The 25,673-nt window shown below is 40.2% G+C and overlaps 1 long non-coding RNA gene across 1 annotated transcript in view; it reads right to left on the reverse strand.

Annotated features, from left to right (window-relative positions):
* Positions 1–214: 214 nt before the first annotated feature.
* LOC128852405 (uncharacterized) overlaps positions 215–25,673 on the reverse strand; it is a 51,531-nt gene continuing 26,072 nt past the window's right edge. The window contains exon 2 of the long non-coding RNA XR_008450234.1: positions 215–883. This is a non-coding gene — a long non-coding RNA (uncharacterized LOC128852405). The remainder of the gene's footprint in view (positions 884–25,673) is intronic.

A 25,673-nucleotide genomic window follows, 5' to 3' on the forward strand; every position in this document is an offset into this window, starting at 1 on the left:
TTGACCATTAAATGATATAGCTTTATTAATTTTCTAAACTTTTGATTTTGTTATATTTAACAATGTCCATTATAAACTAAATCAGCATCCACAATAGCATAATTACACACTAAGTCTGTGTAGTATTTATTCCACAATTGAATTTTAAGATGTAGTTATCCACCAGTTCTTTCTGTTTCTTGAGGAATGATAGTGAAAAATACCAGACAAAAACTGTTTTTCATGAAGTTTTATTTCAATGATCTCTATTTTGTCTGCTAAGAAAAAGGAAAATTGCTTCAGGTAAACATTTTATTACTTGATAAATGTCTGCAATAGCATTAAAATCCTTCTCTTGAGTAGTAACTATCTACCTCGATCCCTTTTGTTTCTGTTCAAATATATCCAGAGTACTAATACTATTTGCATTCCTTCCAGTTGGCTTCATAACTCTTGCTTCATATCATTTATCTTACTGTCAGAAATTGAGCCATATTCCTTTATTATTTTGAATAGTTCTTGGATAGATTTTGAAGAGATTGAAATGTTTTATAAAGTAGCTTCCACATAAAAAGTAAATTTTATGAATGTCATTCCCTGGTTTTATTTTTTTTATTAGTTTTTTTCTCCCTTTCTCTTAAACTGTCTATCAATGGTTCTGCTGACATGACAAAAGGTGCCAACAGGCATTGCATTGTGGATAGGTATCAGCATAAATAACTGCATTATATATGAATTGTCCCTGGTCTTTCATAATCTTTTTTATCTCCAGACAAAAAAACTGGACCAAATGATAGTGGATGCTGGGAGTCATGTTTCCAAAAGACATAGGAGACTATACATCTGATGAATTTCTATATAGGTGATGCATAAGGGAGGTGACCTTCCTTGAAACTCCAAATTGCTGAAAGAAAGTAAGAGACACAGAGGAGAAAACTTAATCTTGGGAGATCCCCTGGGAAGGATATTTCTGTGGTTATGCTGCTGCATAAGTGCATAAATTGAAATATGTCAATTCACGATCACTTTTTGTGGCTGGTTTCTTTCCTGTTTTTGGAGTGAAGTCAGCTGCAACTAACTCAAAATCTGCCTTCTTTTAAGAAGTCTAAAAATCAAATATGAAGGGTCTTTGTTTTCAAGAAGTGTTCAATACATCCAGAAACTGGTGGTGGACAAATAGATTTCAGAGTCTAATGTATGTTTTTACTGTTACATTTCTCTCCCCTCCCTCCCAATTTGTACAGAATGTTACAAAAGGTATCTTTTACCTTTTATTTATCAGCAAAATCTTTCTGGCTCTATAATGAATCAGGCATTCATGAATAAAGATACAGAGTTTGGGTCAAGAGGTGTCAGAACAGCTAGTTTCTTATGTGTTTTGTAATAATTTATAATACAGTGTTCTTTCATGTGAGGGTGCTGAGGAACTGCCTGTGTCATGACCCATTAATGCTGTGACTTTTTTTGCAGTGTATCACAGTTACTGAAAAACTTCTGGCTAAATAATAATGACCAAGTCCTTAGAATTTTCAATTTCATGTCTCCTGTGTGATGGTTTAAGTGATAGAACTCTGTTGTATAAATCACGAGCAGAAATGGAAATGACTATAATTATGTTCTCACAAAGCTACTGGTTAGATTAGAGGACGAGGGGGGAGGGAAGGGGAAGAAAAGGAAAAGGAAAATGAAAAGGAAAAAAGCAAAGGAAAGGGTACATGTCAGCTGTTTTGTTTTCAGCCTTTATCTCAGATTCAGCTTTAACATCACTGGAAGGTCACACTCAAAGAAGAAAAGAGAGCTTTTGGTAACTGTAGTTATGGGCACAGAGCTGATAATTGGGGTGACTGAAATTTAGTCCTAATCCTTACTGGGCAATAGTTGTATTTGATGTAGACCAATGAGAGTCACAATAGCGTTAAGACAGATGGGTGCAAAGACTGTTAACAGAATTGGTGGTAGGGTAGAGCAGATGGAGAGCTGCAGAGAAAAGTACTGGGAAATGACACTGATGGGGAGGGTTAGTATAGAAACCTGAAGAGAGTGAAAAAACCCAAACACAAGGTTTTCTTTGATTTGTTACCCAGTTTTAAGCGGATATATTTTACACTTCTGCCCATCTGACTGTCCAGCGAATGCCGTTGGATGGTCCAAAAGAAGTGTATAAAAATAAGCATTGGATAGCCTTTCCTATTCACACGAAGACCACTGACAAGACTGGGACTGATTTGTCATTTCTACAGATTTTTCTCTGAAATGTTAAGCTCCTAGACTTCATATGAGAACAAAAGTTATGAGGAGCAGCTGAGCGATCTGAGGTTGTTTAGTCTGGAGAAAAGGAAGCTGAGGAGAGACCTTATTGTGCTCTACAACAATCTGAGTGGAAGCTTTTGTGATATGGGTGTTAGTCTCCATTTCCAAGTAGCAAGTGATAGGACAAGAGGAAATGGCCCCATGTTGGGCCAGAGGAGGATTAGATTGGATGTTAGGAAGAATTTGTTCACTGAAATTAATGTCAAACAGTCTTCCCAGGGAAGCGGTTGAGTCACCATCCCTGAAGGTATTGAAAAGACATGTAAACATGGTGCTCAGGGACATGGTTTAATGGTAGAGTTGGCAGTATTAGGTTTATGGTTGGACTCGATGATCTTAAGGGTCTTTTCCAACTTAAATGATTCTATGAATGTGCAGATAGCAGACTGTCAGGTAGGCTTGGGAAATGTGAATGAGGCCTTGGTGTGGACTGAAGAGAGTGACCACTGTTTTGCCTTGGAAACTGTACTGCAACCAAAAGGCAGATGCCAGTGAAATACTCTGCCCATTCCTCTGTAATCTGTCACTGAGAGAATGAAACTGTCTGAGGGGCGTGGGCGTGGCAGCCTTTGTGCTGGCACTATTTTCCTTCTGTGATGCATGCCAGGGTACTGCCAAATGTGCAAAACCACTGGTGAGCAACAAAGAAGATCCATTTTGTAAGGAAAGCCTTTACTTCTGTAAAGATGGCTGCTCTTTTTCAGATTCTTCTATACTTAATAGCAATATTTAAAGAAAGTGTAGCTGTGGTGAAGGCATTTAGGTAGGGGGGCAGGAGAGAGGGGGAAGGAAGGATGGATGGGCATTTGGGATAGAAAATCATTAGATCTGTTAGACCTGTTCAGAGAGTAGGTAGGTTTTAAGCTTCCTAACCTGCTGTTAAAGACTCGCCTCCATAGATGAGTCCCTCTTGTATTATCCAGTGCAACTAGGTCTGGTTTGTGGCTGATAAGAGGGAAAGATTGGGAATGGCCTCCCAAATTGGGCAATTTGTTGCAACAGTGATTTAATGACTTAGGAAGGCAGAACACGGGGCATACCATTGGGCATTGTGTGTTTGCCTCCAGATGATGAGGCAACCAAAGCTAGGAGTCATGCCAACTGAAACTCTGTTGGCTTTCTGTGTAGCATGCTTTTGCATAAAATGTCGGCTTGAGAGATAAGTCTGAATTGACCTGTAGAGGCTATTTAGACCTACAGTTTCTGGATGATGTAGAATCATAGAATCACTATGTTGGAAAAGGCCTCTTAGATCATCAAGTCCAACCATTCCTATCTGCCACTGAATCATGTCCTTGAGCACCAAGTCTACCCGTCTTTTAAATTCCTTCAGGGATGGTGACTCAACCACCTCCCTGGGCAGCCTGTTCCAGTGCCTGATGACCCTTTCTGTGAAAATTCTTTTCCTGATGTCCAGCCTGAACCTCCCCTGGTGCAGCTTGAGGCTATTCCCCCTTATCCTATCACCTATCACTTGGGAGAAGAGGCCAGCTCCCTCCTCTCTACAACTTCCTTTCAAGTAGTTGTAGAAAGCAAAAAGGTCTGCCCTAAGCCTCCTCTTCTCAAGGTTGAACAACCCCAGTTCCCTCAGCCGCTCCTTGTAAGACTTGTTCTCCAGCCCCTTCACCAGCTTCGTTGCTCTTCTCTGGATGCGCTCCAGAGCCTCAACATCCTTCTTGTAGTGAGGGACCCAGAACTGAACACAGTATTTGAGGTGTGGTTTCACCAGTGCTGAGTACAGGGGCAGAATAACTTCCCTGGACCTTCTCGCTGCACCATTTCTGATACAAGCCAAGATGCCATTGGCCTTCTTGGGCACCTGGGCACACTGCCAGCTCATGTTCAGTCTGCTGTTAATCAGCACCCCCAGATCCTTCTCCTCCAGGCAGCTTTCTAACCCTCTTCCCCTAGCACTGCAGGGGGTTATCATGCCCTATGTGCTGGACCCGGCATTTGGCCTTGTTAAACCTCATGCCATTGGTCTCAGCCCATTGGTCCAGCTTGTTCAGATCCCTTTGCAGAGCCTTCCTACCCTCCAGCAGATTGACAGTTCCTCACAGCTTAATGTTGTCTGCAAACTTGCTAAACTTCAATACCTTCATTTAGGTCATTGATAAGGATATTGAACAGGACAGGACCCAGCACTGAGGTTTGGGGGACACCACTTGTGACCGGTCGCCAGCTGGAATTAATTCCTTTTACCACAACTCTTTGGGCCCAGCCATCCAACCAGTTTTCCAAGCAGAAGAGGGTGCACCTGTCCAGGCCAGTGACAGCCAGTTTACTGAGCAGAATGGTGTGAGAAAATGTGTCAAAGCTTTACTGAAGTTTAAGAAGACTACATTGACAGGCTTTCCCTCATCCAGTAAGTGGATAACCTTGTCATAAAAGGTGATCAGGTTAGTTTGGCAGGACATGCCTTTTGTGAACCGCTGTTGACTAGGCCTGATCACCTGATTATCTTGCACGTGCTGTGTGATAGCACTCAAGATCACCTGTTCCATGACCTTACTCAGCACTGAGGTCAGACTGACAGGCCTGTAGTTTCCTGTCACAGTATAATTTAGTTTCTTTCCTTATACTATAGTCTGCAATCCCTAAATGTGCTGAGGAACTGCTTGGGTTTTATGAGCAAGGAAGCTGAGGCAATAAATGGAGAGAAGAGTTATACCTAGGCCTAATGCTTCCCATGAATAGTTCATGTCTGTGATTAGAAGCACCTATAAAGTCTAGGAACCAAATTATTCTTTAATAGATAGGAGGGAAAAAAAAACCCAAACAAACTTCTGTAGAACGGAGAAAGAGACAAGAATAATTTTTAATTGTAGGTGTATTTTTTCACATATGTTAATACGGATTAATCTGACAGGTTTTCTTAGGAAAAGAAAGTAAAGAATGTAACTATAGTAAGAAATTAAAGGCATCCCCTGGTTAAGTAACATCAGGAAAATGAAAGAAAAGTAGTTGCTATTTATGAATTGGCAGGGCAAAGCTCAAATAATCCATCAAAGTAAAAGGCAACTGTTGAAGAATCTAATGTCGCATATCTCTGTAAGTACAGTGTTGCTGCAAAGATACTATTCCTGGTACTCATATGAGCAGGAGTGCCTGACTGGAGAGATTCACAAGAGTTATACAAAAGTATTGATGCAGATGCATTTAGAAACATTTTAACACTACATACCTGCCATAGTATTGGCAAAAACCTCAGAAGTCATGGCTTGGTGACTGGGGCAACTGTAGCATAAACAAAGTTGCATTTTTAGGGAACCAGGTGTAGGGATCTATCTGCTGAAGTAAATGCATGTGAAAGGGGAAATTCTGAGTGCAGTTTACCCATAGCTGTTCCTTCAGGATAAGGAGACTGCAGTAAAACCAGGCAAGATGGTTTTGTGTGATTTTCACACAGCCAGGTTCTATAGCCTTTGAAACCAATTTGAGCATTACAGCTCAGACATATACTAGATGCTTGGTGTTTTATTCAGAATCCATTTATCCTGATATCTGGAGAGTCAGGTAAGTTGTTTAGGTCAGCTAAAAATTTGTGTGGAAATGTACATAAAGGCCATTAATACACTTTCAGTAGCTGCACATCAGTATGCCCTGCTGCGTTAATGTTTTCGATTCATTCAAAGGGTCTCAAGGACGCATGTTGAAACTTAAGAACTCAACAGGCAGTGAAGTAGTGAGTCTGAAAAGATGAGATGCAGTGAACGTTAGACAGTAAATGTGTCTCATTTCTAGTTTCCTGGATAATCACAGCTTGGAACAGAATTGCTGAAATATCTAAAACCTTTCTGCAGACTGAAAGCAAAGCTTGTGAAGCACAGGTGATCACATTTAAAGAGGTTTCAGAGATTTGTCATTTTTTATAGCAAAGCACAGAAGGTATTTTAACAGACTAAAACCCTGTATGCCACCTTAAAAGTAAGGAAGACATACAGAACCCGCCTCACCAAACAATGGATTTCTGCATAGGAACATGTCCGTAAAATGATAAATTCACCGTGGGTTTATTACTCTGAGAGTCTTGCAACATGAGCTACAAAGCATGACATTATTTGTATTACTCACCCTTGCAAAAAAATAAAGGGAATATGAGCAATGCACTGAGACTGTGCATAGAACAGCAGAATTCATTCATCCAATACATTAATTTCAGAAGGCCATGCATTTTTATTGCCAAGTTAATGCATTAGCTTTCCATAATACAAATGGAACTGAATGTGTGAAGGCACACAATTGTATTTTAACATGCAGTTAGAAGAATAATAAGAATTAATTGTCTATTAATAAGAGGCTCACATCCCAAAGCAGATTTACTCTATTTAATTTTACCTGTTGCAAAGGAAAGGTTAAATCTAGATACATAATTAAGCAGATAAAGTGACTTTCTACACAGTGCTTAGAAGAGCAATATCAGTTCCTGGGAGATTTGTAATACTGCATAGACAAACTACATGTTTATCAAACAGCTCTTGGAGCAGCCCTATTAGCTAGAGGTGGGGATTTACTAATTCATTGGTTTGTTTATCTATCTATCTATTTATTTATTTATACTAGCTGATCTGAATAGAAAGACAGTTTTCAATCACTCCAAAATCAATCACTTTACCCCTTCCATTTCTTCCCGCAAATGATTTCTTTTTGTATTTTTTCAGGGGGATGAGGAGAGGGAAGGACGCACAAAAATAGTTGAGAAGCGAGAGAGCAAAAATTGACAATGTCTTGTGGTTAGAGGTGATTCCTGGGCTCAGCTCCTCCCTAAAAGTGAAGAGGCTCAATCCAGACTTGGAGCGGGGGGACGGGGGGACAGGCATATGTGTTTCACACAGAAAAAAGAGACAGTTGAATGCCTTGCCTGGAGGTAGCATCACTTACAGATACCTTATGCCAGCTTTGAAGCAGTGAAGTTGAATCAAAAGTAGGACTTTTCTGTACCGTCACATTGGATTAATATGTCTAGATAGCTAAATTAAATTTCGTGGCAGAAAGCACGGAGCTGCCACCAGGCCAAAGTACTGGAAGTTGGAAGCAGAAGCAACATATTCTCACCATATGTGCTACTACCTAGGTAATGAGCTCTATACTGTGCAAGTTTGGTGTATAGTCTTCTAAAGCCTGTAGCACAGTAGTTGATAGAGCAATTCTGGGAAAGAGAGTCATAGTGCCTTTCAACGTGTCTGTTACCCTGATAACAGCAGTTAGGTTTTTTCACTTTAAGTTTCCCATAGCAAAGTTAACTCTTAGCTCTTTTTTTTGGAGCTGAGCTCTCTATAAGCTCTTACAGATCATATCTGCTGCCTACAAGCAAAACAATTTGTTTGAGCACACAAAGTATTTCCCACCTTCACAGTAAGACTCAGGCACAGAGGATCTTAAAGAGACAGCTTTAGTCTAGCCTGTCCTCCTCTTCTTATTTCTTTCAAGCTTATTAATTATTCCTTGGTAGACAGATGGCAGCTATTCTATATTTCTGTGTATTTCCACAAAGCTGAAAGGTGAATGTTACTAGTGCTTGCATAAAATTCACATCAGATTGTTGGTATGTTTTACTTGTCAGACTTGCTTAGCTTGTTACATTCACAGGGCTCAGAATATATTGCAGTCTTCTCCGGGAGTGCAGGAGAGGCATTTGCCAAAATAGAGAGCTTATTGTCTCCCCTGCCTGCACAGCCAGCTTCTCTTTGATATTGGGGGAGATGAAGACACATATCAAAGAGGTGAACTGATGCCCTACAAATTTACAAGGCCTAGGGTCAAAGATAAAAAAGCAACAAAAGATGTGAAGCTGTAATAAACAAGCACTATCAGCCCTTGAGTTTTCAGCATACACTGAACTGTCTACTTTAGCTTGTGAGAAAGAGTAAGAAAAAAAAACAAAACAAATTTCCTTGAAGTTACTACACTGTTCATAAAACATACTGAGGAGTATGCATTATAAAGTGTGCATTGATATGCATAAGCAAACCATCTACTACTAAATCCAGGCAATTTTTGATACATATTCCACCTTTTTGTGACCTCATGTAAGAACAGATTTATTTTTTAATAACAAAAATGCAAGTTTTTTTATGTGAGTTTTCATACACCTATATTTACATGGTTAGTTAGATCTTTTACTGGGACAATGCTCTGCATATTATAGAATTGTAGAATCCCAGAATCATAGAATCACTAGGTTGGAAAAGACCTCTGAGATCATCAGGTTTTAACCGTACCTGACAACTACTAAATCATATCCCTAAGCAACTTCATCTACCCCATCTTTAAATACGTCCAGAGGTGGTGACTCAACCACCTCCCTGGGCGGTCTCTTTCAGTGCCTGATAACTATTTCAGTGAAGAAATTTTCCCTATTTTTCCAATCGGAAGCATCCCTGGTGAAACTTGTATATTGAGTACTTAGAAACAAAGTACTTCAATGCCTTGCCACTTCAGAAATGCACGTTGTTTAGCCTTCTTGCAAGAGGCGTGGTTCCTTCTTGTCTACTGGTATTACAACGTTATGACTTCATTATATTTTGTATCTCTCTTTCCATAAGCCAATTTAATTAGACAGAAGCCACAAAAGTCCTTTCAGTTCTGCTTCATTTTATTACACTGCTTATAGCAGATAGTTTACAGCAGTGTGGCTGGACCTTATTTCTGCTCCATCTAGCCTATGTTATTCATATGCTGTGCCTTATTCATTAATATAAGGCCTTTGAAGTTTAGAGGGTCTTAGCTTCTCTGTGGACTTCTAATAATTCACAAAGGAAAAAAAAAATCATATGGAGCCTTTACATGCCCCTCTTGTCTTCAAAAATGAGAGCAAGCATAGGATATACAGAAGGCACGCTAAACTCTGGTTGCTATAAAACAGAAAATTTCATTTGTACAATCCTCAGGATAAACTGCAAGTAAATCCCATGAACAGTATCCATTTAATGGTGTGTATTTCAAAAGCTGTAAGGCTGAAGTGAGAGAGAGAGACAGTCAGTGTGTATGAGAGAAGTGAATGTGGAGAAATGGGAAGGATTTTCTAGCATTAAATTACAGAAAAATTCCAACATTAACTGCTTTGCAGTAGAGCTATTCAAAGGTTGTATTTCAAAGTCCTAAACTTGGAAATGAATGTCTTCTAGGGAAAAATGAGACTGGATAGCACTTATTGCATATATGTCAGCATTTGCATAGCCAAACTTAATGCAAGATTTGTTTATTTTGTGTGTGGATTGATGTTCTACAGGGACAGATAAAAGTTTGCACAGAGGTGGGTCCATAAATGGATCTTGCAAACTTTTTAGTTTTCCATCATGCAGAAAGTCTACTCAGGGAATACCTTCAGGCTTACCGTGTAAGCACAAACCAAGTTCTGTTGTGGATTAGAGTTGTGGGTGGAGAGCCCTATGGAGAGCTGGGGCGGGGGGTGTGGTGTGTGTCATTCTCCCCAGTGCTGCTGGAGCCAGCCTTGGTGATAGGCTTTGAGGCAGTAAGAACAGCATATGTTTGTGATGGGGAGCACTGTCAGCCCTGCCTGTGCCCACACCAGCTTCTCTGCACCTCCGGAGAAGGTACCAGACATTTTAGTTTTCAGGACCACGACAAGCTAAAGAATAGAACAGGTCCTCCTATTTTGCTTCCCTTGCACGGGTACACTGCAAAGAGCTGTTTTCTTTGCTACATCCTGGAGATTTGATATGCAGTTACTGAAGCAGAAGAATAATTTACAGGTAGACAAAAAGAAACATGGAAAATTGGAAGAAATATGGAAGTGCAACTTTTTTTTCCCCTCTAAATTTTAAGAACTCGCTTGACCTGTGTTGTGACTGAACCAGGACAGTCCAGGGAGGCCAGGGTAAGACCCAAGATCTCTCCATAAAATTTATGGTTTTGGACCCACTAGGCGAAAATGAAGGCAAAATGATGCCAAAAGATTGATCTAAATGGACTTTATTTGTACAGGCAATCTTAGGAGTAAGATTGGCTTGCTAAATCTATGGTAAGGAAGGAAAGAGAAGAGAGGAAAGGGGAGAGAGAGGGAAGTGCAAGGACACCACCTGGGTCTCATGCTCTTCTTCTCCTCCTATGATGGCAAGGTGCTACCTAATCTATCTTATGATTATATTTATAGATTCACCTCCAAATGGGGAGGGATTCCTGTGGACTTGCGCAGTGCTCCCTCTTGAAGGTTCTGGAACCAAGTTTCGATGTGCTTAGGCACTCTCTAAGGTCTGAAGTTAGACTCAGGTGCTGGTTCTTCCCTTGCTTTGCCTACCGTCAGGGTTGCAGCATGATTGTCTTGGCAGCAAGTGCAGCTGGGCCGCTTGCAGAACAAGGTCAGCAACAAGAGATATCGCTTCTGCCATGTGGCCTAACAGCCACAAAACAAATTATTTACGGTAAAACCGTCTGAGTAGCAAAAATCATGTCCTCTGAGAAGGCCAGAAGGAAGAAGTCATTTTAACATTGAAGGAATGACAAACTGAAAAGATTTAGAAATGGCGGTGGAGGATGGAGTGGGTAAGTGAGGAAAAAAAAATATATTACTTCTATATAACAAACTATTATAGAAGTTATATAAATAACTATAACTAAGAGATAACAAACTATTAGCAAGAAAGATGTTTTCTTCATTATTCTAGTCAGAGTGTTGCTCTGTCAAATCCAGCACAAGAAATTCTGGTAATTAATCCACAGAGACTGTTATGTGTCTAATCAGATTCAAGATAACTCTGTTCTTGGCACAGGTAATGTTTCCTTGTTACTTAAGAATGATATAAACTGGTGTTTAGCTGAAGATAGCACCTGCACTAAACACATGAACTTCTCTTGTTGGTAAACCACCCCACACTTAAGAGAAGCAGAGAGAAAGATATAAGAACGTACTGGTAGATGCTGAAACCTTTACACCATTACAGACTACATTTTACCCTGTTTGCCCCGGAAGCTGCATCACAAAAAAATTGCCAAGCCTCAGCTTTTGTGGCATAGTTCTTATGTCAACTCATTGCTCAATGGTAAGAAAAGCTGATTTGAACTCTGATTATGATTGTCATCATCAGCCTGCAGTAAGAGGTGTGCTGGCAACACTGTGGCTATAGTAATATAAGTAGGAAACTATCTTTTGATCACACATTTTGCTACAGGGGCCACTCCCTTGGGCACAGGGGAGTCTGCAGCAGACCTGGGAATGTAATCTGTTCTCTCCAGCAGTCTCATTAACAGTAGTTTATCCTTTTGCATGATGTTGAGGACAGATGCAAGGACAACAGCTGGGATTCAATGTACCTTGCTTAAACAACTTAAGTGCCTTAAGTTAGTTATATAGCTGTTATAGGCATCTTGTATAGTAGAGGAAAAGGGGAAATTCTGTCCATCTGCCACCAACAGAGATGCTTTATTTATTTTTCTTGAGTGAAGGGAAACTTAAGGCATTTATGCTTCAAATCTAAAGACCTTTGTCGGGTTCCTGAGGCTAGAGTGCATAAAAATATGTCTACTAGGGCTGCGAAAGGTACTCTGATTTGTATATCTTCCCTAAACCTCAAGGTAAGTTTTAGGTTATTGGCTGTGCTGTATCGTGACTGCATGTGTAAATACTTGAAGGTCAATATTCCTTAAGCAAAGGTTTCGGTGTTCAGCAGCTGGTAGATATTACCAGAAAGCAGCCTCTGGCAACTGGCAGGATTTTAATGATGACCACTACATCTGGTGAGCTCTTTGTGTTATTTCTGCCAAATAATATCTACATAGTGATTCTGACAACCACTGGAGATCTGGTTAGGGAGTAAAGGAGACTCTTGAGCAGTGATTTTGTCCAGTGATCTCAAATAGATATTGAAACTAAGAATTTTTAAGGAACTATTTCAGTGTAATGCTTTAAATATATTCACATGATTCACTATCAATAATGTGTTCAAGGCAAGTGGGATTGTGACATTAAAAGCATACTGTACTCAGCCAAATAATTTCAATTTATGACAGTTTGAAAATTCTTTGCACTTTGTTAGGCATTAAAAATAAACTGGACAAAACCCTGATATTTCCCTGTAAACTTAACACAGTTGAATACAGACTCTTGTTGCAAAGTGCATTTAATACTGTCACTAATTCACTCTCAGAAATGGTAAATGAAACAAAGGTTTTATTTACCTCAAGAGCTAGAAGTTTGTGTATAGTAAAAAAAAAAAAAAAGAAAAAAGAATAGAAGAAAATTCTATTCCTGTGATTAAATGCTACTTAGGTCATACTAATTTTGATGGAATTGAGGATCCTTTTATCAGCTATTCAGGATCATCTAATAAACAAATGTTTTTAAAGCAAAAATATGATTTATATTATAACCACAAGTATTAGTTCAGTATTCACACCTAAATGTCTGACATTTTGAACAAAACAATTTATTAATTTCACATGCAATTGGTAGAAGTAAAAAGATTTCTTATACAAGTTTCCTCATAAAACGTAGGTTAACCAGTCTGACAACCAAAAGCTACCATGTTGTCTCGATGCCTGATTGAATGGTGTGAATTATGTGCTAAAAATCTTCAGTGTGTCCCAGAACAACTTAGTTTCAAAATGCCATAAAAGAATGTGTATTTCTGATTGATTGTCAATTCTTGTTTTAACAGGAAAACATTAATCAAACAAGGAGGGCTAGATGAGGATTTCAGCTTGGATACTGTGTGAAAATCACTGCTCTCATGCATTAGAGGAAGTGAACCTGTGGACTTCTGTGATAGGTTTTAAAAACTGAGGAGACACTTAAACTATAAAGCTTCCCATAGTCACGAAAAAGTGCTTTTCTTACTTTAATGCAAACTGATTTTCAAGGTGAAGCTGCAGTTATTACCAAATTATTTACAAATAAATTGGTATGTATTAGACCATATGAATCGTTCACTCCATCAGGGGAATGATGACCATCTAGTTGGTCTGATCACCTACGCCAAATGAATGTAATAATATTAATCATGATACACAGTCCTTCCACATTCATCATAATAAACAGTTCTAAATCATTAGGTGGACTCCTGTCAATGGGTCTTAGGTTGCAGTTCTACTGGAGATGGACCTAAGTAACAAAGTCCAGTACTGTAGTTCAAGTTTCCAGTTATCTGACAAGATCAAGAGCAATACTTGAATGTGTGATGTTGCTTCAGACCATACAAGCACAGTCTGATGTACAGGGATGCCAGGAAAAGTCTGAACCTTTCTGGCCTCTGTTACAGACTCTGGGTCAAGGTAGTGATGCTGAATGCCCTTTTCACAGAACATCAGCCAATCTTCACTGCTTCCAGCCTCTTCTTTAGCAAAAACTGCTTCCTATTTCTGCTAAAGGAAGTGCTCAATTACTGCCATGGCACCAGGAATTTAATTTTCCTGGGATACTTTTTTTTTCTTTGAAGTGGACCTGCTCAGTTTAAGAAGTGAAGATGTTTTGAGAAACCAGAAATTGCTGGACACTTGTGCTATGAACCTGACAATATCCAAACTCATCCAACATTACATGTTGATTTCTGTCACAGAAGATAGGATTTCAGGATTAAAAGACAAACCAAGCAACCAAACCAGTCAATCTTATCTAATTTGCTGCAGCAGACAACATGTGAAAAATGCACGGAATTAAGGAAAGAGCTTTTCTTTCTTTTTTTTTTCTCTGTCTCTGGAGTCAATTTGAAATGGAATACAGTCATTAAAAGGTTATCTAGTGTAACAAACTAGCCAGTAAAAGGCAGAAGGAGAAGCCAATATTTTCTGTGAATTGTTTTATGAAGTATCTTTTGGCTGATGATCAGTGAACTAAATCCTTCAACAAGGATTTACAAGGACTTGTCTACAGAGACAAAGTGTTTCTACAGACTTCATACAACTCTGGGAGCAGGGATTAGCAGAACGGCACATAAATACAGCTCACAGCTACAGAATGCCACAGCTGGGAGCCTTCAATAGGAAAGTGTGTGTAAACATGCCCATGGAAACAGGCTTCACATACTGATCATGAAATGTACAGGGTTTTAATAGATTTACAGACGTTTGTATTGACTTTGAAAAGGGACTTTCCTTCATTAACTCACACTATGTTGTTTATACTCCTGGTATTTGCTGTCAGACACTTTTTTTGTATATGGCTATTTTGAAGTCTCCCACTTGGAAAATCCAAACCTGTGATATTCCTATTTGGGTCAAGACTGAGTGTTATTCTCCACCTAGCACTATCTTCCTAAGGGGCTGCTTTTTTTCTTTCTTTCTTTTTTTTTTCCTTTTAGTGAGTGATGAGCATTAGAAGATGGATCAGATAGAATTTAACTATCACAAGCTCTTAAATACTAACCACTTGAGAAATACTTAATTAAGCAGCAGTATGCAGCAGGCGGTCAGGTTCTGAATGGTTATTGCATTCCTGGGATAGAACTACACTGAAAAAGCCCATCTGATTACCTTTACTAAACACTTCAGAGGAATAGTAATTAACTGCTGCAGAAATGTACTGTCTAAAAAGCACATTGTTATCAATGAAACAAATGCAAATTTTAACAACACTGCATTTAATGGGCATTACTGCCACACAGAAAGGAGTACTGGCAAATCATTTCACAGCCCATTGGTGTTCAGATAATATTAAAGCTGCTACATAATACTGATTTTAAGCAGAATTCAGATGGATAAGTAAATAGAGTAGATATTGCTGGGTGGTGCTGGCAGTCTGTGACTTTGATAAGTGGAGTTGATGAATCTTAAGTCTGGTCTTCAGAGACTGTGGCTACATCCACTCTGTGAAAACATGTTCTTATTGCATGTCTGTACCTTGACATTAACTGTCATAACTGCAGCCACCATGGATTTGATGTGGTTACACATAATATTGCAGCAAGAAATTCATTCGAGAATCATCATGTCGAGGCAGCATAGTGATTAGTGTTTTGTGTACTGCTGAAAGTATTGAATTTCATTTCTGAGCAAGGGAAATGATCAGATCCCAAGAATTAACAATCAGGAGGAGCTGGAAGCTACTGTGCTACTAGAAAGCTATGGTCTAGTTGCCATCACAGAAACGTGGTGAGATGAATGCCATGCCTGGAATGTGGCTATTGGTGGCTACAGGCTGCTCAGAAGGGACAGATAGGGAAGGAGGAGTGGAGGTGTTGCCCTCTATCTCAGGAAAGGGATAGAATGTGAAGAGCTGTGTTGAAGAGTAGCCACGAACAGGTTGAAAGCTTGTGGGTAAAAATTAAAGATGGAAGAACCAACGGGAACCTTGTGGTTGGTATATAGTACAGGCCACCCTGTTTTGTGGAATCAAACCCTGTAACCCAAAAATGGTTTATAAAGCAGGTATGTTTCTTTCCAGTGCTGGGGTGCAAGGGGGTTCTCCTCCTAGCTTGCACACACCACATAACTTAACAGGCAGCTACTTATGGTGTAAAGGCATGCATAATTATAAGTGCCTACTACCTATTCATAACTTTTCCCTGCTTCGTATTATAATTCTGGAAACTTCACTCCAGCCTTGAGCCTGCATAGGCGGAGAATGTTGAGTGAGGGATTATGGTATAATCCCAAGATTCTCGTAAGGCGGAGAATGTTGAGTGAGGTGTTATGGTGTTATATATGGTATTATAGATAAGATAATATTATAGTATATGCTGTTATGAATTGGGTACTCCTTGCTGAGAAAGCAGGAGTGCTGCATATGAGATAGCTATCATCTTCTACACCTGTTGCAAATCTTCAGTATTGGTACCGTGTATATTTTAACATCGTTAAGAGCTCATTTTAAACTTCTCTTATGTTGTGGAGTGTTTGTATGTGAGTGCGTGGGTGCATGAGACGTGCAATTGAGCGCGAAGCGAGTGCGGAGTTCCAATCTGCGGTTCTGCTCTCCTGCAAAGGAAGCAGCCAAAGATGAACGAAGCGAGTGATCACTTATATTCTATGTTGTGGGGTTTTTTTATGTCATAAGTATACTCTGTGAATTGTTTGACATATAACAGAGTACCAGTGGCACTGAAAGGGATAGCTTACCGGGGGACATTCTTCCTCAACAGACAGGAGCCAGAGATGGACTGAGCTCAAAATGTTGAAAGGCTTGCAAATTGTTTAGAGGCCCTGTTTGTCTTGATCCTAGGAATGCACCTATGAAGCCTTTTAATTCCAAACGTCCATTGAGCCAGCAAATGGGTATATTTACCTCGGACATTTGGAATGGAAGGTTGCAAAGGATGAAATTTTAAAATAACTAGCATAGAAGAAGAAAAAAAAAAAAAGGAGAAAACCGGGAGAAGCAGAGAAGTGGCTAAGAGTGTTCCTCCCCTTTCCCCTTTCCTGGTATGCGAGTTATGTGAGTTAGGTGCTGTGTGTGTGAGTTAACCCTTCCCCTCCTGGAATGGGAGTTAAGTGTTCTGTGTGACAGAAAAGAATAATTTGAAAGTGTAAAAGCAAAAGGTTTGTGTGGACAGGGGGGCCAGAATTCTGTAGGCTGCGAGAATGGATCAGATTTGGTGTTCGGACTATCATAAAGTTTTATTGTGCTATTCAGCTAGGTTGGGGTCACTCTATTGTCCTGAGTGTCTGTACTCAGTAGATGGGAATTGTTGTTACTAGTCTTGTGGGAAGTCCCTGAGAACTTAGAGACAGGGCATTTGTAAGTGTTTAAATGGTTTGTGGAAGTTTGAGAAAGGTAGAGTCGGAAGGTAGTATAATGGGGGCAAAACCAAGCAAGAATTTCCTCGGGCAAGCCCGTTAGGGTGCATATTACAGCACTGGAAGGAATTGGTGGGGGGAGCTGGAGACTCCATGAGTAAGAAGAGGATTGCAGTACCGTTCTGCAACTAATGTTGTTTTTAAAGAGAGGAAAGTGGAATGAAGTGTTTTTCACTGTCCGAAATCATCTGGAGTGGCAAAGGGACAGTGGGATTTTGTCACTGCAGGACCCTATGGTACTCACTCTTAGGCGGGAAAATAACAATTTAAAGGTAAAATAAGGCAGTATTGCGTGACGTGCAGTATTGAGCAAGGGTGCACTAGAATAAATAAGATTCACTGGACAGCAGAACAGAACAAGATTTATCTGATTTGCTTAAGCCTCCCCCTCGATCACAGGAATAGGATACGGGCTCGGACGGGTCCCCCGAATAGCCCGGTATCTTCCTGCATCAGGGAAAGGTCTGCTTTGACAGTTTTACACGCACCTCTCTGGGAAGAACGAGACAAAAAAGGAGAAAAGGAAAAAAAAAATTAAAAAAGGGCCCATTCCCAAACAAGTAAACAAAGTCCCTCTAATTCACCATCTGAATTCCTAAATCGACTGAGGGATATAATGTGCTGGAACACTGCTGAATCCTGGGTCAAGGGTAGGAATACAACAACTAGGTTTTGTTTTGGGCCAGTCTAAAAGAGGAATAGTGGCTCATGTGAAGGAAGACTGACGGGGACCTGGGGAATCCACCCTAGTGGATCCACTAGGTATAATGAAACCAGAGAAAGAGGAGAAGAAAATAGAATTTTAGTTGACACAGATGCAACGTATTCAGTTGCAGGGGCAATTGACCAAAGTGAAAAGGTGTATTTTTGTGAACTTCTAAGATATAAACTGGGAATACAATGGGGCATCCACAGATTCTTGTATATGCCCAACTCCCTGAAGGCACTCTTGGGGAGAGATCTATTAGAACAATTGGGTGCAATAATCAAATTTGAAAAGGGAGAGATTACTCTGGAGGTAAATGACCAGCAGTATATGCAAAGAATGGGTTTATCCTTAGTCAGTGTTCCCACAGAAAGAAAAATCAGAGAAGAAATCACAAACCAGGTATACTCCGAGGTATGGGCCACTGATGTAAATAAAATAACAAAAACCTTTACCCAGTGGAGGCAAATCCATATACCCTGTTAACTGTATTAATACCTGAAATAACCTGGCTTACTGTTTTGGACCTGAAGGATGCCTACTTTTGCCTCCCTCTCCATGAAGCCAGCCAGCCAGAAAATTCTTGCATTTGAATGGAAAACCCTGAAAGCAGGTGCAGAGCTCAACTCACCTGGATATTTGGTAATCAACTTGCAAAGGATCTTGAGGTCTGGAAGCCCCACCTGCGGAAGGGAGATTGTTGCAGTATGTAGATGATACCCTGACTGCCACCAAGACAACGCTTGCATGACCTGGATGATGAGTCTGTTAAACTTTTTGGGGCTCCAGGGATATCGGGTATCTAAAAGAAGGCCCAAATAATGCAATCTACTTGGGCTATGAAATCAGCACTGGATAAAGAACTTTGGGACAGGCCTGAGAAGAGGCAACATACCAAACCCCGAGATTGTAAACACTGAAAGAGTTATGAACTTTCTTGGGGATGACTGGGTGGTGTCAGCTATGGATCTATAACTATGGACTGCTTGTTAAACCCCTGTATGCACTACCCACCACCGAACAGAAATACCTCCAACGGATAAAAGAGGTTGTGCAAGCCTTTGAACAGCTGAAGAAAGCCCTGATGTTTGCCCCAGCCTTAGGAATTCAATATGTGAGTAAGCCATTTTTCCTTTTCTCTCATGAGAAGCAAGGGATTACCCTAGGGCCTGGCTGTTTACGAGCGGTTTCAGCGGTTTCAGCCATCGTGCTAAACGTCCAGGAGGCATGAAGATTTACCCTGGGCCAGAAAATGACTGTGTTAGTGTCTGGAAGCGAGAGGTGGGCACTGACTTTCTCCACAAAGGTTCCTAAAATACCACACTATAATGTTGGAACATGATATGGGAATTGTGGTTACTAACATCATCAACCCAGCTTCTTTTCTCAGTGAAAATACAGGAGAACCAGTGCACGGGACTGCTTAGAGACCATCGAGGCCACATACTTGAGCCGTTCGGACCTGAAAGACAGTCCCATGGAAGACGCTGAGGGCTGGTTCATGGATGGAAACAGCTATGTCTTAAGCAATAAAAGACATACCAGAGCAAAACCATCAAGCATGCAGAGGGATCCCGATACTGCTGGAAGCAGTCCAGCTACCTGAGAAAGTGACAATCATGCACATCAAGGCGCATCAGAATTGGGGAGAGGAAATGAGCTGGCAGACAGAGAGGCAAAACTGGCAGCCAAAGGTGAGGTAAAAACAAAAGGGGCTTTGATCCTTGACAGGTGAATCTCCGTAGAAGGTAAGCCAGAATATACCAAGGAAGATCAGATAATCAGAAAGAGGAGATCTTATAGCAACCCTCCAGTACCTGAAGGGAACCTACAGAAAAGCTGGGAGGGGCTATTCATAAAGGCTTGTGGTGATAGGACCAGGAGGAACGGGTATAAACTAGAGAGGGGCAGGTTTAGACTAGACATTAGGAAGATTTTCTTCACTATGAGAGTGGTGAGACACTGGAATAGGTGGCCCAGGGAATCTGTGGATGTCCCGTGCCTGGAGGTGTTCAAGCCCAGGTTGAATGGGGCCTTGGACAGCCTGATTTAGTGGGATGTCCCAACCCATTGCAGGGGGTTGGAACTAGATGATCTTTAAGATTCCTTCTGACCCCAACTATATTCTATGATTCTGTGACTCTGTGATTCATGATCATTTTAGTCATTGCATCCTCTACCACATGCTGAGGCTTCTAATCCCACATGTTCAAGGAAAGGGACAAATTGTTTTCCACATAACTAAGTCCTCAGTAGAAGCAAGGAAAGATGCACAGCAGTGTGTCACATCTGCTGATTAAACACTCCTCTGGATCAAAATCTTTAAATACGGAATCACAGAGCTACAGAATAGTAGGGGTTGGAAGGGACCTCTGGAGACCATCTATTCCAACACCCCTGTTAAAACAAGTTCACCTACAGGAATGTGTCTAGGAGGATTTTGAATATCTCCAGAGAAGGAGACTCCACAAACTCTCTGGGCAGCCTGTTCCAGTGCTGTGTCACCCTCACAGGAAAGACGTTTTCCCACATGTTAAGATGGAACTTCTTGTGTTTTGCTTTGTACCCATTGCCCCTTGTCCAGTCCCTGGGCACCACTTAAAGGAGTCTGGCCCTATCTCATTGACACCCACCCTTTAGATAGTTATAAGCATTGATAAGATCCCCTCTTGGTATTCTCTCCTCCAGCCTAAACAGAGAGGTCTTTAAGTCTCTCCTCAGAAGAGAGATGCTTTAGTCCTCTAATCATCTTCATGGCCCCCCACTGGACTCTCTCCAGTAGTTCCTTGTCTTTATTGAAGTGGGGAGCCCAGAATGAGATGTGGCACTCCAGACTGGAGCCTTACAGGGCAGAGTAAAGGGGGAGGATAACCTCCCCTGACCTGCTTGCTACACTGTTCTTGATGCACTGCCAGATGTCATTGGCCTTCCCGGCCATGAGGGCACATTACTGACTCACCAGGACTCCCAGGTCCTTCTCTGCTGAGCTGCTTTCCAGTAGATCAATCCCTAACCTGTGCTGATTCATGGGGTTATTGCTCCCTGGGTGCAGGACTCTAGGCTTGCCTTTGTTGATCTTCATTAGGTTCCTCTCCACTCAACTCTCTAGCCTGTCCAGGTCTCGCTGAATGGCAACAACGGTCTTCTGGTGTATCAGCCACACCTCCCAGTTTTATGTCATCAGCATATTTGATGAGGGTACACTGTCCCCTCATCCAGGTTGTTGATGACTGTGTTGAACAAGACTGGGCCCAATACTGACCTGTAGGAAACACCACTGGCCACAGGCTTCCACCTAGAGTCTTCACTGCCAATAACGATCCTCTGAGCTCTGTTGCCAGTGCGCATTCCACCCCTCTGACTACTTGTCTAGCCCACACTTCCTAAGCTTGCCTCTTTCTTCTAGATGTAGGATCCTTTTCACTTCTTAGCTTAAGCTACTGGACATCGTATTACTGTGCACAGTAAAACAGCTACTACATGTTCCTCATGGATGATTGCTGTGCAAAATAATCTTATTTATTTTGTTCTGTTTTTCCTGAATATATTAGAATGCCAATGAATGAAATGTTTCAGCCCTTGAGGAGCTTCCAGGACTAACTATCTCTTTTAAAACCTCTCTGACGGAAAATATGTCTTTCCTTTTCCCTCAGCGGGGAATAACTACCCTAGTCATCCAGATGGAGGCTAGAGCCAGTGATGGGTTTCCTAACCATAACAATGACATGCCTTCAAAATCCATTGTCTCACTGCTTTGGTGGGCCAGAAAGTAGGTTATTTATGCTTTTTGAAAGGGGATAAATGCAACTCGCTAGCTCTTGCTTTTGAACTCTGGAATTGACAGAAACAGCAAATGTAATGTCACGACACTGGTACAGTTAAAAAGGGAATTTGAGAAAGGATGTTGCAACACATGCTAAGCCATGTGCTGTTTGAGTAAAAATTATTGAAGTAACCAGCTTTACTTAATGGGTTAGAAAAATTCTCATATAATTACTTAAAATTATCTGAAATGTTCTTGAAATAGGCTTTCTCTAAGATCTGTAGTGAAATGATGGTGGAAGGAAATGGTACATTACCACCATTTCAAGGTGATAGATAGTGTCTATCACCTTTTTTTGTTACAATTCACCAAAATATGTTTCTTATGTATCAAGTTAACAAAGTACTCTATTATCCTGCAGGATTATAAACATTACATCAGGGCAAGATATATTACTTAATGTATTTAATACATTAGTTATAAAAAAAATCAATTTTACTATTGATACTTATTATTTCATGCACACTATGCTTCCTAAGGATTTAATATTGACTGATTTGTCTTTAAAAAAGACAAAAAGGAAAGACAGTAACTTGGGAACCAGGAGACATTTTTGAAACATGTTTTTAAATTATACTGCTATTTTTTAATATCTGCCTTTGGGAATCATTCCTCCCACAAAACAAGTACTAGTCAAGGTATTACTATTGCTATTGCGTATGTGATGAGGATGTAGAATACTCTTAAAAAGGTTTTATTTAAAAGAAAGAAAATGTGTGAGCACTCCCATTCCCAACAGCACAGTAGAAACATGTAACAGAAACAAAGCAAAAAAATCTAGGACTAGTGTTGGAAAAAACAGGTGTTTGTACTCATTCTCATTAAAGAGGTTCTTTGCTTTCTGTACTACTTATATCTTTTATTGCAAAGGAAAATTTTGAGTCCCTGAAGGGGGACAATATAAATGCTGTAACACTCAGAAGTGATTATGAAGAGACTGACAGTAAAAGTAACAGGGGATAACTTGGCAGACACTGAGTTACTGCTGGAAGTCCTGTGCCATGAGCTTGCCTAATGCATAGATAGATTTTTCTCTTGAGTTCCCAGATTACTGAAATTATGTTGTTGTCTTAAGCAAAAAATATTTCAAATAATTATGGCAGTTCACAATAAAAACATACATTACAGGGCGCATGCAGTGTGCTCAAGGAACGAGCACACACAATCCTGCTTTCTCTTTAAACTATGGAACTATCTTTACCAAACCAAATATCCGTATTTCACTGTAAAAAGTCTCCGTATGTTCTTCTCCTTTTCAGGCTTGAAACAGAGCTTTGCATTGACAGCAAAGTATTCAAAGTATGTAAGAGTGAGGCTTAACGTCATTTCCAGAAATGAACTCTCAATGTTTAAGCCTCACTGAACACCAGGAGAACAAGTATCCTGGAGCTGTACACTCAGACCAACAACCAAGGCCCGGGTGTCCAAAGTGAGACTGAAATGCATGAAGTCCAAGGCTGTGGTCCTCAGACTAGCTCCCCGCTCCTTAGAGAGATGAAGTTTAAAGGAACAAGAAGTTCTGGGAGGAGCATTTCCTGGGAGAACTGCCTCCATCTTAGGGATGATCTGCACTTTTTGCCTTCTCAGGCAGAGGAGGATGAAGCCTGTATAACCAGTATGTCAGCAGCACTGTATTGCTCTCACAACATCTCAGAGAAATGGCAAAATCTTTGTAGTCTCAAGGTAGAACATCACTAAGAGATAGAAATCCTTTAGGAGAACATAATAATGAAGATTGTTCTAATTCTATTTATTGCTTAGACAAACTAGTGTTAGTGACATATAAGAAGTAAGAAATTCTCTATTTCTGCTGTTAAAAAGATGCTAGAAAAATTTAAGGCTGGTAGTTCTTGAAACATCTTTCATACTGACAAAAAACATCAATGCAGCTTTCTCCAAGAGTTATAGGTTTCAGAATGTCTTTAAAAGCAGCAACTTCATAGAAAATCCTCCTTGATGCTAGAGTAAATTTGTTTACTCCCAGTAGGTATTACAAACACATTATCTTCATAGTACCCAAATCAACTTCCCCTTCTTCTCCCCCCTTCATTTTATGAAATGAGATTTTGATTCAGCTGAGACTATAGACTCACTGTCAAGGCTATTTATTGGCTGTAACTCCCACTGAAGTTCGTGAGAGTTTTTTCACAAATTTCAAGAAGGGATTAGATCTGCCCTGTCTAGCTCAATTAATGGCAATGGAAGTAATGCTATAAAAGTAGAATGTCATGACACCAATTCTGATTGCTTATCAGGTTGGGAGGAAGTCATGAACAAATTTAGGAGGCTAATTACAAATGGAACACTGTCTCCTTTGAAACACTTCTAAAGAAAGGTTACAAAAAGAGACCTAATTTTTAGGAGGAAATTGAAATAAATGCGATGGTTAAAAGAATCAGTAAGGCAATATCCATACCCTTGTTTGTAAGACAGTCTATAGGTATTTGAGCTGATTGAGGTAGTAATGAGGGAGTGGGGGAGAGGGATATTGCTAAAATAACTGGAAATGAGGAGGTGACTGAAGTGATGCAAGTAGGTGAGACTTCGGACAGCACCAATGTGGATGGGAGATGTGCATTTACAGGAACTCTGCTGACTTGCTTCTTGACTAGAAAAGCCACCACATGCTGAAGGCGCACATGCTTGGAGGGCCAAGAGAACATTGCTCGTAGAAGTATTTAGGCAAGTGTAACCTGTGGCATCTGTGTCAGCCTCGTTCTGTCATTGGCAGGAGCCACAGGCTATTCTGCCTGTTCTGCCTATGGAACTTTTTTTTTTTTTTTTTTTTTAATCTAGGTGTCCTTGGTGAAATAGTATTTAAACTGGCAGGAAGAGGTAAGGGATATTGACATGCTTAAGCTAGTTTTGTGATACCCTTCAAACTGAAGATATCACCCAGAAAGTTTTGTACACCTGAAAAGGTTGCCTATTCTTAATTGTTATCTTTTCTGTTACAGGCTTTTCCTGTTGTACATTTAGGATCTTGCTTCCTTTGCAGCCATCTTGTGATAATGTTAATGAACCCCTTCTTTCATTTGTATTATCTCCTTGGAAATATTTATAGACTATGTTCGTATTCTCCTGAGTCCTTCTTTCTGCAGAGAGGATTAATTTTGTTTCCTCAATCACTCCCTCTCTTACGTGTTATCCTATAATTCTTGACACAAAATGTGTCATTTTCTTGCCCTTCTTTGCATTGTCTCTACTTCTACGATGCCACTACAATAGCGGACAAGAGAACTACATATAACTTCTTTAATTTAATGGAATACATGTCTCATGCTCTTTTAGTTCCTTGACTGAACAAAGCATAAGGTGACGATCCTACCTTAAACTTCCTTGTTGTGCAAGAACCCCAATTTGGAGACAATATATTGCATAATTCCCTGAAATTACTCGATACACATGTGGGAATATATAAGAGAAAGATGTCTTTGTCTCTTTACTGTCCTATAGAAGGCCTACAATTCAAAATGACCAAAAGTTAATTAATATTTGTTAACAGTCTTGGACAGGCAGGGTAATAGTTACAGTACAATCTTGTTATCAACATGAACAACACTAATTGAACTAACAATATCCTAAATTGTGTGCATTCTTTATACATTTCTGTGGCTGTACTCAGCTCTGAACTGAAGGAGGTAAACAATTTTCATATTTCTTCATCTTTATTTAAAAACAAAAAATATGCCATGCAAAAAATTTCAAGGCCTCCAAGTGGGCACCTCACGGTCTCTGTGCCAACTACAAATGGGGAAGAGAATTTCAGTTGCAAAGCATTAGCAATTTGAACAGGTGAATAAAAAGGGACAGAAGGAATAAATGGATTGGAAAGAAGCTATCCTCCATACTTTTACCAACTATTTTTCAAGGCATGTTGGAACAATCCCTGAGGTGGATTTTGTCTGTTAATTGCCCTTTAATACTCAGTGGGTGTCCAACTATTGTCCTATAATTTAACATCTAAGCCAGCACTCTAAATTTCTTTCAGACAGATGGTCTATACAAGAGTACTGGTTCAGTTTAGATTAGAAAAATTATTAAGATTTCAGTCTGTTCTTATGATTCATTTATCTCTGCATTGTTTTCCTGTAGTAGTAGCACATCTATCAGCCTTAACAGACCTTTAAGCTACTGGTGGGTTATAGGTTTCTAAAGTGTTGAGTG

Source organism: Cuculus canorus, chromosome 5 (assembly GCF_017976375.1).
Source record: "Cuculus canorus isolate bCucCan1 chromosome 5, bCucCan1.pri, whole genome shotgun sequence".
Classification (NCBI taxonomy): domain Eukaryota; kingdom Metazoa; phylum Chordata; class Aves; order Cuculiformes; family Cuculidae; genus Cuculus; species Cuculus canorus.